Raw genomic sequence first — 15,647 nt, forward strand, 5'->3', positions numbered from 1 at the left:
TTTCGTTTTAGAAAAAGTAGCTAAAACCTCAACTATCCTGAGAAATTTGCCCATTAATGTTTGAATCAACCAAATAATTGTACATATCTTTTCCAATATATGAAGTGCTGTATGTGTATAGGTACTTGGAGCATTATACATGTATATGTGTATATATGTTTATATATATGTTTATATATATGTTTATATACACACATGTGTGAATGTGACTTTTAGAAATATAAAGAATCAGGGCTTTTTTCTAAGGTTCTTAAAATGTATTTTCTCAGGACATTAAAATCATTGTGTTCCTGATATTTGCTTTTCTTTTCAAAACTTGCATTAAATTCTTAATTCTAATAAATCTTCATGATAACTAAATAAGTGGGCATGGTTCCAATTGAGATTTTACATCTTATAGGATTTACTGATTTTTCTTATTGGACCCGCATGACCTAGCAACAAAAAGTGGATGCACATAACCCTATTATAATTCTAGGTGGCTGTGGGGAGCAACCGGACTAGACTGAGTTACTGGAATTAAGACTTATTCTATGCATCTGCTCTCCCACAATATGGCGCTGGGAGAGAAGTAAACAGCTTCCGCACAGCTGCCTCCAGTTCAACTAATAAACTGTAGGACTTGCTCCTGATTGGAGGAGAGCAGCGTACTCGGCGTGTGGGCAGCCGAGTTAGGATTGGCGGAGGAGGACTATAAAGGAGGAGAGAGACGGCATGCACCAGGAACATCTAAGGGGAACATCTAAGGGAACCTGTGCAGCCCCCGAGAGAGCCGGCCGGCGGTGTGCCGCTCCCCTGCGGAAGTGGGGAATGTGGCCAGGGGGAACTGCCCTTCCACGGAGGTGGAAGGGATAGTAGCCAACCCGGGAAGAACCAGCAGCAAACCCGGGGAGGGCCGAGCAGACGAAAGAACAGCGCAGGGTCCTGTGTCGTTCCTCCACGAAGAGGGGGAGCGACATAATGGTGCCGTGACTCGGATATGAAGCCTAGGCAGGACTCTGTGTTGCTCCTCCACGAAGAGGGGGAGCGACATAATGGTGCCGTGACTCGGATAGGAAACATGACTCGGATTAGGAAACCTAGGACGGATAGGAAACTTAGGAGGGAAGAAACGGGAAGAAGCAGGAAAATACCGGAGAGAGAGACTAGCAAAGAGCCTAGGTGCCGGAAGAAGCTATTGAAAGCCTAGGCATAGACTCGGATATGGACTGTGGGAAAGAAGTTAGGATTGAAAGCGAAAGTGAAAGCTTTCATAGACTCGGATGCGGACTATGGCGGGGAAGCTAGGAGATTGAAAGCGAAAGTGAAACCTGGAGGAGGCTTGGACTCGGATATGGACTGTGGGAAAGAAGTTAGGATTTAAAGTGAAAGCAAGAAGAAACTTAGACTTAGATACGGACTGCAGGTTTAAAGTGAAAGTGAAACCTATAAGAAACTTAGACTCGGATACGGACTGTGGGGAGAAGCCAGGAGAAATGAGAGGAATATTGTTGGAAGAAAACTTAGGGAAACATACCAGGTAGAGAAAAATGTTAGGGAGGATGAAGCCGCGAGTGCAGGCCGAGACGAAGACTTAAGCCACCTTGGAATTCTTCAAGTCACCCCGGGGAGCAAGAGGCGAAGATCTGGAACCAGAAGCATTGACGTGGGCCGCCAGGTTGAAATTCGCCAGGTTAGTCCGGGGAACTTGGACTGAATGCCGGTGGTGGCGGAAACATTCGCGGAAGCCGCTGCGTGCAGAGAGAGCACGGGGCGTGAATAGATGGGGAAAACGGGGCTGGCGTGAGGCCGTGGTGCAGAGGCGAAGGGCGTGGAGACCGCGGAGCGCGCGAAGCCAAGCCGCGCAAAGCCGGGAAGCTGCGCAGATGAAAGAGGCGTGGGCTGAAGCGGCTCAGCCGGGAAGCCGCCGAGAAGTAGCCTCGGGGCGGGCACCGGGAAGCTGCAGGGATAAGAGAAATAGAAGTTTAGAAGCAAAGTGAGAGAAATAGGAATGCTGGAAGATAGAAGTAAAATGGGAGAAATAGGAATGCCCGGAGATAGAGAAATAGAGAAATAGAAAGGCCTCCCTACAACACTGCAATGTGAGAGCTTGGATTCGGTCTGCCTGATTAAGTGAGGCGATGAGCACGATGAGCACCTGCGGCGGCTAGCAGCTTATGCGCCGCAGGTCACCGAAGACAGGCACGAATTAACATCAGTAAGGCCTCCCCACAAAAAGGCAATGAGAAGGCTTGGATTCGGTTTGCCTGATAGGGCTTGTAAGCCCCTGCAGGCTCGACCAGAGCATGCGCTGCAGGGCACCGAACACAGGCACGCATCAGCGCCTAAAAACCTCCTCACAACATGGCGAAGAGAGGATCCGGATTCGGTTTGCCTGATTGATAGGACTTGTAAGAGCCTGTGGCAACTCTAGCAAGTAGAGCAGAGTGTGTGCCGCGGGACACCGAAGACAGGCGCGTATCAACGCCAAAAAATAAAAAGAAAGGGGGATCTGTGGGGAGCAACCGGACTAGACTGAGTTACTGGAATTAAGACTTATTCTATGCATCTGCTCTCCCACGATATGGCACTGGGAGAGAAGTAAACAGCTTCCGCACAGCTGCCTCCAGTTCAACTAATAAACTGTAGGACTTGCTCCTGATTGGAGGAGAGCAGCGTACTCGGCGTGTGGGCAGCCGAGTTAGGATTGGCGGAGGAGGACTATAAAGGAGGAGAGAGACGGCATGCACCAGGAACATCTAAGGGGAACATCTAAGGGAACCTGTGCAGCCCCCGAGAGAGCCGGCCGGCGGTGTGCCGCTCCCCTGCGGAAGTGGGGAATGTGGCCAGGGGGAACTGCCCTTCCACGGAGGTGGAAGGGATAGTAGCCAACCCGGGAAGAACCAGCAGCAAACCCGGGGAGGGCCGAGCAGACGAAAGAACAGCGCAGGGTCCTGTGTCGTTCCTCCACGAAGAGGGGGAGCGACAGGTGGCAGTAATGTAGTCTTCCTAAAATATTCACTTAAAGGGGTAGATGTACATATGAAATGACATCATTTTTAACTTAAATCCAGCACACTTCATATACATATCTCCCTATGGGAAACTCCTTCAGCTTCTTTAAAGATAAATAAACAGAGTAAATTTCAAAGCACATGATACTTTGATATCTAACTCGAGGTTCAGCTCTGAAATGATCAGTTGCTTGATTATACAACCTCATAAAAGCCCATCATTTTACTAATAATTACCTATTACCAAAAAGGTCTATGAACAACATTGTAATAAAATAATAAAATAAATTTTATTATCTACTATTTTCTGTTTTGCATAGTCTCTTTTAAAACACTAACACCATAGATGACCTTAGATGACCTCAGATAGTTAATATGAATGTGAATTTAAAAAACAGTTACATATTTTTCATTTGCTATTTTACATTGGTAAACATAGCCAATGTGCAGAAAGAACAATATTTTAGAAAATAAAGCAATAATTAACTTTGCTATGAACAACAACAAAAAACATTTTAAGATTGTTTGTTGTTGTTTGCATATTTTACAACATATGTTGTCTAAAAGTAGACTGATTTAAAGAGAATAATGATGTTCATCTGTGTGCAATGTGATTCAAGTTCTATACACTATACTTCCATAGAGAATAACCATCTTCATTACTGCAATAGTTATAATAGTTTATAGTAATACTGTATGCAAATAAACATATTTAATTTACATGTCAAGAATATTATTTATGCATATATGTTCACATATATTCATAAGTGGATGATATAATAATGAAACAATGATGACAGAGTATTGATTTGTATAGGTGAAAGAATTACAGATACTTTTTGTCTATATTTTAAAATATCTACTATATTCTTTATAAAATTATTTATTTCAAGTACAGCTTAGCATTTACTCCAAGGTGACTTTCTTTTATGCAAATAACAGAACAATATAACACATTTACAATCACTGGGGAATCAGTGACTTTCTTAATCCATTATGTGTATGTTCTCGTAGTTGATCTGCGTCATTCAATTCCAGTGTGGCTTGAAGTTGTTTTTGATAGAAGTCCTATGTTGGTTGTAGGTGCTAGAAATTTTTAATGTAACCTCTTTTTTGGTTTCATGTATTGCAAACATATTCTTTGGTTTCATGGTTTGTCTTTTAGTACATATTTCTTCCTTTGCCAACAAAATTGGGCATTTCAGCACAATTTAATTATACATTTTCTTGGATTAATATTTCCTATTTGAGTATAATAAGAGATATATTATTAAAAAGATTATGTTTCCCACCCTATATGTCTATAAGGACTCCCAAATGTATTAGCATCATTTCATGAAAAAACTGTTCTTTGCTGTTATGAGTTCTTCATAGAGCAAGCATTTACGTATACTAAAGGAAAGATCCTAACTCAATTCTATCTCTGCTCTCCAATGACCTATCTTTTATTCTTGTGTCTATATTATTCCATATTAAACACACTACCTAGTATGTTTTGGCATAAAGGAATCAGTATTTTTCCTTAGATACTAAATTTTTCAGAATTTAGCTGTGCTTGACCCCTCATCCTTGCAGTACACATTACTGGGAAGTTTCCCATTGGAACACACTGATGTGGCTGAAACAGATCTCATAGTCTTGGTCTAGTTCTCTCACCCAATTTACAGAACACAAAGTGTTTTGTGTAGAGACACTGTCACACAATTGAGTGTTTCAAATGTGTTATCACAGGAATGATCACCAATGTACTGCAAGTTTTCTTTCTCCCATCAGAGACCACAAGTTAGGCAAGCTTGGCCCAATGGCTTATATCAGAATAGGTGAATATTCCCAGGAGGAGATGCTGATTGGAAATACTTTGTTTTAAAAGCATGTCCACTGGAATTTAGTTCTTGTAAAAATAATTTCTATGACATTTTGCTGGTACTGTAAAGTGGAATTCTTTAAAAAAAAAAAAAGTGTGGCTTTAGAAGTTTGCAGTTGTATTGTTTCCTTGCATATTGATCATGTTTACCTGTGGGGAGCAACTCGGACTAGACTAAGTTACTGGAATTAAGACTTATTCTATGCATCTGCTCTCCCACAATATGGCGCTGGGAGAGGAGTAAACAACTTCTACGCAGCTGCCTCTCGCCAACTTGACTGAGCTGCAGGAGCTGATCCTGCTCCTGATTGGAGGAGAGCGTGTGGGTAGCAGAGTTGGGATTGGCGGAAGAGGACTATAAAGGAGGAGAGAGACAACATGCACCAGGAACATCTAAGGGGAACATCCGGATAACATCTGAGCAGCCCCTGAGAGAGCCGGCCGGCGGTGTGCCACTCCCCCGTGGAAGTGGGGAAAGTGGCAGGGGGAACCGCCCCTCCACGGAGGTGGAGGGGTCGACAGCCAACCCGGGATGGACCAGCAGCAAACCCGGGAAGGGCCGAGCAGACAAAAGAACAGCGCAGGGTCCTGTGTCGTTCCTCCATGAAGAGGGGGAGCGACATTTACCCATAAGTTGGATATACCACACACACACATACACACACACACACACACACACACACACAAGCTCACCTGTATATAACAGCACAATATAAGAGTAACTGGGCTGGCGCTGTGGCTCACTTGGCCAAACCTCCGGCTGAGGCAGCATCCCATATGGGTGCTGGTTCTAGTCCCAGTTGCTCCTCTTCCAGTCCAGCTCTCTGCTGTGGCCTGGGAAGGCAGTGGAGGATGGCCCAAGTGCTTGGACCCCTGCACCCACATGGGAGACCAGGAGAAAGCACCTGGCTCCTGGCTTCAGATCGCATAGCTCCGGCAGTAGCGGCCATTTGGGGGGGTGAACCAACAGAAGGAAGACCTTTCTCTCTCTCACTGTCTAACTCTGTCATAAAAGAAAAAAAAAATAACTGAGGGGCCGGTGCTGTGGCATACTGTGTAAAGCCTCTGCCTGCAGTGCCGGCATCCCATATGGGCACTGGTTCAAGTCCGGGCTGCTCCACTTCCCATCCAGCTCTCTGCTATGGCCTGGAAAAGCAGTAGAAGATGGCTCAAGTCCTTGGGCCCCTGCACTCACATCAAGACTTAAAAGAATCTCCTAGCTCCTGGCTTTGGATTGGCGCAGCTCCAGCCATGGCGGCCATCTGGGGAGTGAACCAGAGGTTGGAAAACCCCTCTGTCTCTCTATGTAACTTTGACTTTCAAATAAATAAAATAAATCTTTACACAAAAAAGTAACTGAAAGAATGATTTCTTAGAAAACATTCCATGATGATTTTTATTTTTATTTTTTAAATTTATTTTTAATTTTCACATATAATTATACATATTTATGAGGTACCATGATGGATATTTTGATATATATGTAATTATAGTCTTATAATTATATTTTGATATATATGTAGTTATATGTCTTAATAGATGGATATTTTGATATATATGTAATCATAGGTTGACAATGTTATGATTTATATTCCTATGTCAAGTAATAGGAGTCTCAGTGGGTTAAGCTGCTGCCTGAGATGCCTGCATCATAGATAAGAGTAATGGTTTGAGTACCAGCTGCTCCACTTTCAACCTAGCTTCCTGCCTCTGATCTCCCTACTGGATGCCCACATAGTGAACAAGGATTCACTCTACACGATTTCTTTGGGACTCAGATGTGTTCCTTTTTTTTTTTTTTTTTTTTTTTTTTTTTGTGGGCTATAGGAGCCGTTCAGATCTCCATGTAATTCCCTGATTATTTATTTACCATGTGGACTTTCACTGCAAGAATACACAATTTAATGCCCTGCCAAAAACTCTAGAGTATCTGTAATACTAGAAAGAATAGAAAATCAACAAATATTTGAGATACAGAAAGAACCCAGCAAAATGTCAGAAGTAAATCTTTCATTATTATTACTTTAAATGTGAATTGGTTATACCTGCAATTTAAAACCAAAGATTGGCAGAATCAATCAGGAAAATCCGCTCCACCTACGTGTTATCTTCAAGGGTGAAATTGTTTTCATTATTGTTACAGCTTCAGAAAACAAATTAAACACAAGATTGAGAAGATACGATTCCTTAAACCAAACTGACAGAAAGTAAAAAGGTGTTTTATTGATATAGAGATTAATAACTGTTCCCGTAGGGAAGTATATGAGGTTCTGTGGAATCAATAATGGAAACAAATATGGAAGGAAAAAATAACTAAAGTAATGCTGGAGGGGAAGTGACATTTACTTGAAATATAGAACATGAAATTTTTTTAGCTGAATATAAAAACAAAATATATTTGTAAGTATATTATAATTAGTCTTTGTAGTCAAAGACTAATTTTTTTTTTTTTTTGATAGTGGCAACGTTTATTTTTATATTGTGTTCTATCATGTCAAAGACATTTGAGTCCTGGAAGTTCTTATTTACATCCAGAATCCAGAATATTCTTGGGACAGCTCCCTTTCCCCAATCCAAAACAAAACAATGAATACAATCACTAGGAAGCTTAATGAAGGCCTTGCTTCACTTCGGGATGCTGGAGTCAATCTTATCCAGGGGCTGCCAGTGACAGTTCATGAGGGAATCGTAGAGTTCTTCACTTTTTGCCATATATTGTTTGTTTAATTCTTCAATATTCAAATGAAGATTGGGATCTTCTAGTGGGTCTTCGTCTTGGTTTTCAGCCACAGCTGTGGTTTCCTCTGCCAGCAGCGGTAATGGTCGTTTTGCTGGGCTCCGCCCAAACCTGCAGAACTCTCCCATCTAGCCATTTACCCACGAGCTTTTTTTTTTTTTTTTTTTTTTTTTTTTTCCCCCCCACTGGAGTCTTTCCCATTCTTTTCATGACACTAATAAATTGAGAGATTTCCAATGGTAACCCTAAAATTCCACCACAAGCCTTTTGACTTCCCTGCCAAGGTTGTGTACCCTCATGGACTGTGCACACGGTAGCTTGGACCAGAGGGACAGACCCCAAACCTTGTCCCAGGTGATACCAAGTTTCAAGATACCAGGCTTTGGGACTATTCATATTTCCTTTGACCCTCAAGTTGGGTTTGACATCTCAGTGCACAGAATCCCCCGGTTGGAGCTGTGCTGGTGCAAGAGTGGGCACTAGGGACTCAAACTCCAGGTCTACTGTGGAGCCTTACATGAGCTCCAACAATCTCCCTTTCTCTATGACTCTCAAAGTAGTGAATTTAGACTAGACCAGAAGTTTCCAAAACTGTGTTATCAGACTTCAGGAATACTTAGAGGTGCCCCAGTTGTCACCAAGGAAGTCAACTTCAAGTGGTCAGAAGGTCGGGCTCACTTGCTTCCTGCTACTAATAGAATGATTTACCTCTGCATGTTGGGTTTTCCCATGAGATGTTATTAGGAATCAGTGACTCTCTGCTTAAATAAGCAAGTTTGTGAAAGTATGTCGTTGTAAAAATTTTTTTAAAAAATAAGAAATGAAGGAGGAGGGAAGGTGGGAGCATGGGTAGGCGGGAGGGTAGAATGGGAAGTATTATTATGCTCTTCAATCAGTATAGATGAAATACATGAAGTCTGTCCACCTTATACAAGTAAAAAAGTTTTAAATACATAAACAAGTTTGAAAAACATTCATTGCTCTGATACACACAAATGCTAATTCCCCCAAAGAAAATAAAATGACCAAAACACAGTATTTTCCTAGTAATATGCCCATTTCAGAAGATAGGCATGACAAAGAAGTTAACTGTGAAAATACTTTGCTTGCTCATCCACCCCTTCACATATCCCATGAGGGAAGACTCTTAGAATCTTTGCTTTTAGGGGAGTCCAGTATGCTGACTTCAGCTTCAGTGAGCTATTGGGAGAAGGAAACAGAGTCTTCATGGCTACCTTTCATTTCCCTAAAAATTATTATACTCTGTATGTGGTAATGCATCTCAAAATCTACTGACTATTCTATTATGAACAGACCTACAAATTTGGTTAGACAACAACTTCCTTTTTACTGCCACCCCCTAGTTCTTCAGGGCCCTCTCTATTTCTTGAGAATTTGAGACTAGAAGATCCTTCTGTATTCTACTCTAGCCTCATTTCTTACCCCCTCACATTTTAAGTTGCAGTCTCATTGAACTACAGTGCTCTAGGAAGAAATGAAAACTGAACTAGAATGGCTGAAAAGATATGGGAGTAGGGGGAATGATGAATGGTAGAATCCACAGGATATACATGATATATGTGAAGATGATGATGATGATGATGATGTGTGTGTGTGTGTGTTTAGGTTGCTAGAGAAGATTGAATGGGCAGAGTGCATATAGGCATTGAAGGTGAAACAAGACCCTAACAATGTGGATGCTGGGGCCAGTGCCACAAATTGAAATGGATAGAAGAGAAGCAATTCTGGAGGAAAGAAAATATAGCTACTGATAGAATTAAATGCATCTTTAAGGACCTGGAGGGCAAGGGCTAGTCTTACTGATAGAGGATGCTGTTGTCTCTCAGGTACCCTTTCTCAAGTCCAGGGCCTGGATGGATCAGGTCAGAGGAAATGATGGGTCACGGCAGAAGGAAAGCAAGTTGATATGCACATTGATTTATTCAGTGTTCTCAATACAAGATGATTCTGAGGTAGGAGTAGGCTGGGCTGGGAAGAAAGAAATAATTTAAATGAAAGAATCGACTAAAATGTTTTACAACAACATGTGGTCCATTTATATCAGGGAGAGTACATTAATAATGTAAATGACTGGGCTGGCCCCAAAAGTACTATATCAGAATTTCTGTGAATTTTTATTTTTTACCCTTTTTTGGATGATTTTTATGTCTACTCATGTTCAACACATACCCTGATTGAGAATATCCTTGGGATGGTAAAACCTAATAAATGTTCCCCAAAGGGTTCCCCAAGCCCTTTGAATACTTGTTCTTCTCTCCTAGTTCCCCCATTCTGGCTTCCTGTGAAAGGCAGAGCAGACAGGGTTTCTCTGGGTACATTCCTCTTCCTTTAGGCCCACATTGTGTCCTCTTGTGCATCATGGCTAACATTGTTCATAATGGTGTCGCTCCCCCTCTTCGTGGAGGAGCAACACAGGACCCTGCGCTGTTCTCTCGTCTGCTCGGCCCTCCCCGGGTTTGCTGCTGGTTCTTCCCGGGTTGGCTACTATCCCTTCCACCTCCGTGGAAGGGCAGTTCCCCCTGGCCACATTCCCCACTTCCGCAGGGGAGCGGCACACCGCCGGCCGGCTCTTCTCGGGGGCTGCACAGGTGTTCCTTCAGCTAGATGTTCCCCTTAGATGTTCCTGGTGCATGCCGTCTCTCTCCTCCTTTATAGTCCTCCTCCGCCAATCCCAACTCGGCTGCCCACACGCCGAGTACGCTGCTCTCCTCCAATCAGGAGCAAGTCCTACAGTTTATTGGTTGAACTGGAGGCAGCTGTGCGGAAGCTGTTTACTTCTCTCCCAGCGCCATATTGTGGGAGAGCAGATGCATAGAATAAGTCTTAATTCCAGTAACTCAGTCCAGTCCGGGCTGCTCCCCACAGATCCCCCTTTCTTTTTATTTTTGGCGTTGATACGCGCCTGTCTTCGGTGCCCCGTAGCACACACTCTGCTCTGCTTGCTAGAGTTGCCACAGGTTCTTACAAGTCCTATCAATCAGGCAAACCAAATCCGGGTCCTCTCTTCGCCATGTTGTGAGGAGGTTTTTAGGCGCTGATGTGTGCCTGTATTCGGTGCCCTGCAGCGCATGCTCTGCTCTGCCTGCAGGGGCTTACAAGCCCTAACCCTATTTATTGGAAATATTATTAAGTTCAATGTTTTCTTGTTTATATGTCTGTATGTTCTTTCCATTGAGAAGAGTAAGGTATTAGAATCCATTATTGCAGGCATTATTGTAAGCTCTTTTTCCTTTTATTCTGTTAATATTTGCTTTTTATACACATAAATATTTTAATGATTATATTTACTCATTATTTGACTTTATTATATATTTTAAATTTTTAGATTATATAAAGTGACAAATATATTGTATTTCATATATGTGGTTTTAAGAGCATAATCACACTCCCCACCTCGTGTGATGATTTTTGTCTTAAAGTGTATTCTGTAGGTATAGTCATGTGCCAATAATGCTTTTTCAGTTTATGATTAACCATATATGCAATGATGATCCCATAAGAATCTTATGCAGCTGAAAAATTGCCACTACTTAATGACATTGCAGCCATATTATGCCACAGCACAATGAATTACTCATACATTTGTGGTGATGCCTTTATAGACCTGTTTCTTTCTTTTCTTTCTTTCTTTCTTTCTTTCTTTCTTTCTTTCTTTCTTTCTTTCTTTCTTTTTTTTTTTTTTTTTGACAGGCAGAGTGGACAGTGAGAGAGAGACAGAGAGAAAGGTCTTCCTTTTTCCGTTGGATCACCCCCCAATGGCCGCTGCGGCCAGCGTGCTGCGGCCGGTGCAATGCACTGATCCAAAACCAGGAGCCAGGTGCTTCTCCTGGTCTCCCATGCAGGTACAGGGCCCAAGCACTTGGGCCATCCTCCACTGAACTCCCTGGCCATAGCAGAGAGCTGTCCTGGAAGAGGGGCAACCGGGACAGAATCCGGCACCCCGACTGGGACTAGAACCCGGTGTGCCGGCGCCACAGGCAGAGGATTAGCCTATTGAGCCGCGGCCCCCGGCCAATAGACTTGTTTCAATACACAGATACCATTATGTCATATTCTACAGGCTAATAGCAATGGCCTGTACCATAGAATCTAAGTGTTTAATAGGTTACAGCATATAGTTTTCTGAATGTACACTTTATGATGTTTGCACAAAATTGAAATTACTTAGCAACACATCTTTCAGTGTGGTTCCCATTGTTAAGTAATGAATAGCTGTTTAAGTATGTTCACATCTACTTTTTTATTTCTCAATAACCAGCACTTTTTTCTATTCCTTCACTCTGTTTGCTTGTATTTGAAAGTGATATGATTCTCTTATAAGGAGTATAGATTTGGATATTTTTCTTTTGTGTTTTTTTTCAATCCATTCACACTTTGACTTCCTTTTTGAAGGAGCAGGGGTAGGAAAATTTCTACAGTTTACATTAAAATTAATTATTATATGGTCAAGGGTTTCCTATTGGCATTTTGTTCACTGCATATTTGTTATTTTGTAGAATCTGTTCCTTTTTAACTGTTCTACCATTTTACTTTGTGATTTGGTGATATTCTTTTTTATGAAGTGTATCATTTATTTTTTACTTTTTTTCTCATAAATTCTCTTGTTAATTTGATATTAATGAAAGAACAGGTTTCATGTAGTTTATAGACACAATTTTAAGGATATAATATTTCCCTCTCTCTTTCTCCTTCCTTCTTCCTTCCTTCCTTTCTCCCTCTCTCCCTTTTTTCTTTATTTCTCTTCCTTTATTCTTTTCAAATTTTTGAGATAATGTTTTTGACTATGATGTAAATTAAAAATGATATTTTTAATGCTAGCCTTTGGTTCCTGTCTTTACCGCTATTGGATACTTACTATATGCTTTTGCTTTGTGGTTACCAGGAGGTTTACACAGGAAAGCTCATAGTTATACTGGCATTTTTTTGGCTGGTGACAATTTTGCCTGACTATATAAGTTCTGTCATTTTTCTCCCTTTCTCCCAAAACATACACATTTTAAGTTTTTGATGTCTCAGTTTATATCTTTTAATGTTAAAATGTGGGTATGATTTTTTTAAGAATTGTTTTTATTTACTTGAAATACAGAATTACAGAGAGATGGAGGGAAGGAGGGTGAGAGAGGTCTTTCATTCCTCTAATTCACTCCCGAAATGAGCACATTGGCCAGAGCTTAGCTGATCCAAAGCCAGGGGTCAGGAGCTTTTCCAGGTCTCCCACGTGGGTGCATGGGCTCGAGGACTTGGGCCATCTACCACTGCTTTCCCAGGACATAGTAGAAAGCTGGATCAGAAGAGGAGAAGCCATAACTGGAACTGGTGCCCATATGGGATAACCCATGCTGCAGACTGGGGTGTTAACCTGCTGCACCACAGCACCGGCCCCATATGATTGTATTTAAATTTTTTCTGTTTTAACCTTTATACCAATATTATGAATAGGTTGTTGTACACTGCCATTTGAATTGTTAGAGTATTTTGAATTTTATCATAAATTAACCTTTACAAGTGATTTTTATACTGTCATAAGTTTTCATGTTGTTGATTTATGGTCTTTCATCCCAGTTTGAAGAATTTCTTCAGCATTTGTTATAAAATAGTCCTAGTGATAACGAACTGCCTGAGGTTTACTTGATGATATACTACTTATTTCTCTCCTTTCTTTTCTGTTAAATAATGACTTATAAATAATTTAACTTGAAAATATTTTATGTACATATATTTAAGAAGTACAATATAGTCATTTCTTATATGTATATTTGGTATAAGTATTAAAACAAGCTAATTAAAGTATTCATTACCTCATCAACTTATTTTTTCTATAGGGAGAATATTTGACATCATTTTTATTAGAAAATTTCAACTATTCAATGTCGCTCCCCCATTCGCGGAGGAACGACACAGGACCCTGCACTGTTCTTTTGTCTGCTCGGCCCTTCCCGGGTTTGCTGCTGGTCCTTCCCAGGTTGGCTGCTGACCCCTCCACCTCCGTGGAGGGGCGGCTCCCCCTGCCACTTTCCCCGCTTCCGCGGAGGAGCGGCACACCGCCGGCCAGCTCTCTCGGGGGCTGCTCAGGTGTTCCTTCAGATGTTCCTGGTGCATGTTGTCTCTCTCCTCCTTTATAGTCCTCTTCCACCAATCCCAACTCTGCTACCCACACGCCGAGCACGCTGCTCTCCTCCAATCAGGAGCAGGATCAGCTCCTGCAGCTTATCAGTCAAATTGGCGAGAGGCAGCTGCGTAGAAGTTGTTTACTCCTCTCCCAGCGCCATATTGTGGGAGAGCAGATGCATAGAATAAGTCTTAATTCCAGTAACTTGGTCTAGTCTCAGTTGCTCCCCACAATTCAATATGTTATTATTGATCATGATCACCTTGCAGTAATTAGATCACTGAAACTTTATAACATTTTTGTCTTTACTCAATTCCTCTGCTTTCCTCACCCCAATTTTCCTCTGCTGCCTTTGGTGATCTCTCCTCTGTGCTCTGTCACCATGAATTCAACTTTGTTAGATTCCAATGTAAGTGATACCATGCAACATTTATCTTTCTGAGTCTCTTCACATCACTATTATCTCCCGGATCATCAACATTGTCATGAATATCAGAATTTTTTTTGTAAGGCTTAATGGTATTTTATGGTATATGTGAATTTTTATATATAATCATTCACTAGGTTGACTATATATTTTGGTTATTGTTAATAATGTTGCAATGAACATGAGAATGTAGGTAACTCTTTGACATTCGATTTCAAATCCTTTACGTGGTCATTTACCCATAAGTACATTGCTGAATCTTTTTCTTTTTCTTTTTCTTTCTTTTTTTTTTTTTTTTTTTTTGTTTGACAGGCAGAGTGGACAGTGAGAGACAGAGACAGAGAGAAAGGTCTTCCTTTGCCATTGGTTCACTCTCCAATGGCCGCCGCGGCCAGTGCTCTGCGGCCAGTGCACTGCACTGATCCGATGGCAGGAGCCAGGTACTTCTCCTGGTCTCCCATGGGGTGCAGGGCCCAAGGCCTTGGGCCATCCTCCACTGTACTCCCTGGGCCACAGCAGAGAGCTGGCCTGGAAGAGGGGCAATCGGGACAGAATCTGGTGCCCCGACTGGGATTAGAACCCGGTGTGTCGGCGCCACAAGGTGGAGGATTAGCCTAGTGAGCCACGGCGCCGGCTGTACATTGCTGAATCTTATGTTGATGCTATCTTCAGTTAATCTTTTTTTGTGGAATTTACCTAAGTTTTCTATGATTGTACTGATTTGCTTCCCATCATCAATGTACAAGAGCTCCTTTACTCTCTGTGTTTGCCAAACTTTCTTTCATCCTTGTGATAGCAGCCATTTTGACAGGTGTGAAATAATACCTCATGATTTTGTTTTGAATTTCCCTGATGATTAGAGATGTTGAAGGGATTTCTCAATATTTTTGTTGGCCATTTGCATGTCTTTTTCTGAGACATTTCTGTCAAATACTTTGCCAATTTTCAATCAGGTTATTTGTTTCCTTGCTATTGTGTGGATTTTCATTTAATTTCTATTTTGGATATTAGCTCCTAACCAGATGTATGGTTAATAATATTTTTCCAATAAATGAGTTGACTTTTTACTCTGCATAGATAAGGCAAGAAAAAAAGACAAAACTCTCATTTGACAAATTTGTAAATAAGGCTAGAAGTCCCATAGGTTTTGCAGAAGAGATTAATAGAGGCTTACCCTGGTATAGCATGCACAGTATTTGCTTCTTATGTTTAGTTTTCCTTTCTGTTGCTTCAGTTACCTAGTGTTAAATATCAAGTGAAAATATTATCGGAAAAATTCTAGAAATAAATAATTTGTGGATTTTAGATTGTGTGCCATTCTGAGTAGCATAGCCTCAGATAAACATAATACTCAACTATTAGGGTAGTACATTTCTTATCAGCATTTCACACTGCAGAGAAATCTTGCATAAAATGAAGAATTGATGCAGCAAGCTTCATTGTTGTGTTAGCTTAAGAAGTAGCTATGGTCTCCTCAGCCTTCAGTCAGTAGTCAT

Source organism: Oryctolagus cuniculus, chromosome 1, assembly GCF_051225735.1.
Source record: "Oryctolagus cuniculus isolate XC-2025 breed Fujian yellow rabbit chromosome 1, ASM5122573v1, whole genome shotgun sequence".
NCBI classification, from domain to species: Eukaryota; Metazoa; Chordata; class Mammalia; order Lagomorpha; family Leporidae; genus Oryctolagus; species Oryctolagus cuniculus.